This window comes from Gekko japonicus, unplaced genomic scaffold (genome assembly GCF_001447785.1).
Source record: "Gekko japonicus isolate JY-2015 unplaced genomic scaffold, Gekko_japonicus_V1.1 scaffold2784, whole genome shotgun sequence".
Classification (NCBI taxonomy): Eukaryota; Metazoa; Chordata; class Lepidosauria; order Squamata; family Gekkonidae; genus Gekko; species Gekko japonicus.
The window spans coordinates 174847-179003 of record NW_015171586.1 but is presented as its reverse complement, the minus strand read 5'-3'; positions in this window follow the sequence as shown (position 1 = coordinate 179003).

Sequence of the window (4157 nt, the reverse complement as noted above, 5' to 3'; positions counted from 1 at the left end):
ATATATATATATATATATACACATATATATATATATATACACACACACACACTTAAAATTATGTATGTCATTAAAGTTGATAGGGTTTTATACACAGTTTTTAATATTTCCAGTTTGATTAAAGTTTCTTTGATCCAACATAATTTAGCTCTACTGGAACTGACCTTGATATTTTTACATACCAGGCTTTTCTTCCTTTTTTTTCAACTTCTTTGGTTCCTGGGTTTGCTCTGGGCTGAAATCTCCTCTCCCCCCACTCTATTTGTTTGTTTTTCCTCCTTGGGGTGCCTGACCGCTGATGAGGAGACTTGACTCCCCAGAAAAGGTTTCCTCGGGGCACTGCACTTTGGAGCAGTTGGCACAAGAACTGCGCTTTGGACCAGGACACAGGATATATCTCCTTGAAGGGGAGAGTCCCCTGCAGGGGTCATTTCGTAGAAAAAGAGGTGCAGGAGCTCATTAACTTATTTGCATATGCCACACCCCCTGACATCACCGGAAGTGTGTCAGAAGGCAACACCCGCCACTGGACTGTTTTGGACTGGGGGGCCGGGGGGGGCTCTGCAGCTTACCTGGCTGTTTCTTGCTCTGACTGAGGGCTGCTGGGAGCAGGGGGTGGGGCTTGTTGCATTTGCCTGCCCCCTGGGTTCTTTGCTGCCGGAGCTCCGCTCCTGTGTGCTCCTGCAGGAAATGACCCCTGGTCCCCTGAACCTGGGTGTGTATGATATGTGCTGTTCCAGACCTTATTTTGGGATTCAGAGCTTTCCAACTCTCCTCAGTGTTTCTGGATGAATTCAAGAATAAGTCACGGACAAGGAATGAATAAGGAACTGCGAATAAGGAACCAAGTTCAGCCTCCTAGCCACACCTGGGTTGTTACAGCCATGACAGGAGGTCTGTGGATGCGTGAACAGAAGCCCTGCTGGCCAAAAGGGAACATTGAGGATCATGGTGCAGGGCAGAATGAAGGGCTGGGATGGAAGTTTCCTGCTGTCCTTGAGTAGGGACGGGGCCTTCTTGGTTCTGTCCCCGACCTGGTGGAACTCTGCCGAACGACATCAGGGCCCTGCGGGATCCGATGCAACTCCACTGGGCCTGTAAGGCGGAGATGTTCCGCCGGGCTTTTAGTTGAGGGCAGCGATGGGAGGTTAAGGCTGGCACCCTGTTCTGTTTTTCTTCCTGCGACCCCCACCTGCCCTTCGCTGCCCCTGCTGTTCAGACAGCACTGTAGCCAGCAAAAGGGGTTTCTATCACCATCTGGACTGTTATGCCGATTGTATTTTAACGGTTGTAAAGCTGTACATTGCCCTCCATGAAATTGCTGAGCAGTCGGGTTAGAACGGATAGAAGGAAGTCCTTCCTCACCCAAAGAGCGATTAACTCATGGAATTCACGGCTGCAGGAGGTGGTGGCGGCTACAAGCATGGACGGCTTCAAGAAGGAATGGGATCAACACATGGAGCAGAGGTCCATCAGTGGCTCTTAGCCACAAGGTATAGATAGGAACTCTTGGTCTGGGGCAAGTGATGCTCTGTCTTCTTGGTCCTTGCGGGGGGGGGACAGTGGGGGGGGCTTCTAGTGTCCTGGCCTCACTGATGGACCTCCTGTGTGACAGAGTGTTGGACTGGAGAGGCCACTGGCCTGATCCAACATTGGCTTCTCTTAGGAACATGAACATAAGAACATAAGAGATGCCAATGTTGGATCAGGCCAAAGGCCCCTCCATTCCAACACTCTGTATCACACAGTGGCCAGAAATACCAGTGCCATCAGGAGGTCCACCAGTGGGGCCAGGCCCTCCAAGCACCAAGAAGACAGAGCATCACTTGCCCCAGAGCCCCTATCTATACCTTGTGGCTATAGCCACTGATGGACCTCTGCTCCATATGCTTATCTAATTCCCTTTTGAAGCCGTCCATGCTTGTAGCCGCCACCACCTCCTGTGGCAGTGAATTCCATGTGTTAATCACTCTTTGGGTGAAGAAGTACTTCCTTTTATCCGTTCTAACCCGACCGCTCAGCAATTTCATAGAGTGCCCACGAGTTCTTGTATTGTGAGAAAGGGAGAAAAGTACCTCTTTCTCTACCTGCTCTTTCCCATGCATAATCTTATAAACGTCAATAATGTCACCCCTCAGTTGTCATTTCTCCAAGCTAAAGAGCCCTAAGTGCCTTAACCTTTCCTCATAGGGAAAGTGTTCCAACCCTTTTATCATTCGAGTTGCCCTTTTCTGCACTTTTCCCAAAGCTATAATATCCTTTTTAAGGTGTGGTGACCAGAACTGCATACAGTATTCCAACTGAGGTCGCACCATTGATTTATATAGGGGCATTATGATATTGGATGATCTGTTTTCTTAATATGGAACAGATGTCCATCAGTGGCTCTTAGCCATAAGGTCTAGATAGGAACTCTCAGACTGGGGCAAGGGATGCGCTGTATTCTTGGTGCTTGTGGGGGGGGGACAGTGGGAGGGCTTCTGGTGTCCTGGCCCCACTGCTGGACCTCCTGATGACACCTGGTATTTTTGGACACTGTGTGACAGAGTGTTGGAATGGAGGGGACTTTGGCCTGATCCAACATTGGCATCTCTTATGTTCCTAAGCCTAACCCTAACCTTGGCCTGTTCCAACATTGGCTTCTTTCTTATGTTCTTATGTTCAGAGTCTGCTTGCAGGTGGGCAATTCATAAATTTACTAATATACATAAACTAAATAAATTTCCAGATACTGGGAAGGATGCACCTCTTGGCTAGAAAATGGGTGGCAGGGGGGAATGTAACCCAGGAACAGAGCATCTGCTTGGCATGCAGAAGGTCCCAGGTTCAACGCCTGCCGTCTCCAGCTAAATGACTGGGTGGCAGGTGATGGGAAAAGGCCTCTACCTGAGCCCCTGGGGAGCTGCTGATAGTCAGAACAGGTGTGGACCAAGGTACTGATTCAGTCTAAGGAAACGTCATAGAATCATAGAATGTTAAGAGTTGGAAGGGACCTTGCAGGAATCTAGTCCAACCCCCTCTGCACTCTGCAGGAGCAGAGCCGAAAGAGAGCCCTACAACAGACCCGAAAGATGGCCGTCAAGCCTCCGCTTGAAAACGTCCAGCGAAGGAGCATCCACCACCTCCTGAGGCAGTCTGTTCCACTGCTTAACCTCTTACAGTGAGGAAGTCTCTCCTGATATTTAGCCGGTAACGACTCCCTTGTCATTTCCACCCATTAGACCTAGTCTTGCAATCCAGAGCAAGAGAGAATAGATCCGCTCCATCTTCTACATGACAGCCCTTCACATACTTGAAGACTGCAATCCTGTCCCCTCTAAGCCTTCTCTTTCCCAAGCTAAACATACCCAAACTCTTTCAGCCTTTCCTTGTAAGACCTGGATTCCAACCCTCTCAACATCCTGGTTGCCCTCTTCTGGACACGCTCGAGCTTGTCAACATCCTTCCTAAAATGTGGTGCCCAAAACTTGACACAGGACTCCAGGTGAGGCCTGACCATAGCAGAATAGAGCGGAACCCTTGATCTGGACACAATGCTTCTGTAAATGCATCCTAAGATTGCATTAGCTTTCTTCACAGCCACATCGCACTGAAGGCTCATGTGTTCATAGAGTGGAACAAAGCTTTGGAGAGGACTTGTTATCCATGGCTGTGCACACCCATCCCCCCTCCATTGCTTCTGGTTATCCAGGTCTGGCAGGTTTCTGTTCTTTTTCAAAAACCTGCAGGCTCTGTTGAACCAGAAGTGTCAAAGGAGGAAACGGAACAACTGTGTGCTCCCCAGGGGAAGCGAAGTTTCTCGTAGCCCACTTTCAGAACAGGTGTCTGCACTCTGCCTTCCCTGAGTCCGGCTGGCTGCTCCTTTGTGACGAGAGCCGCTCAGATGGGTTATTTCTGGTCTAGCGATGTCTCCCTCCGCACCTGGGGGCCCCCTCCTTGCCTCGCAGTCACCATGGAAATAGTTCTCAAGGACTTGGGTGAGTTCCGTTCTCAGTAAAACGCTTCTGACAGCAAAAAAGGGGGGGGGGAGAAAGAAAAAGCCAATAATGTTCCTTTCGAAGGCGTTCTTTGAAATGAAAAAGGGAAAACAACACACGATCAGCAACTTCCTTTCATTTTGGATTGCTGCTGATGTTACTTAGTTTACGCTCCCCCCC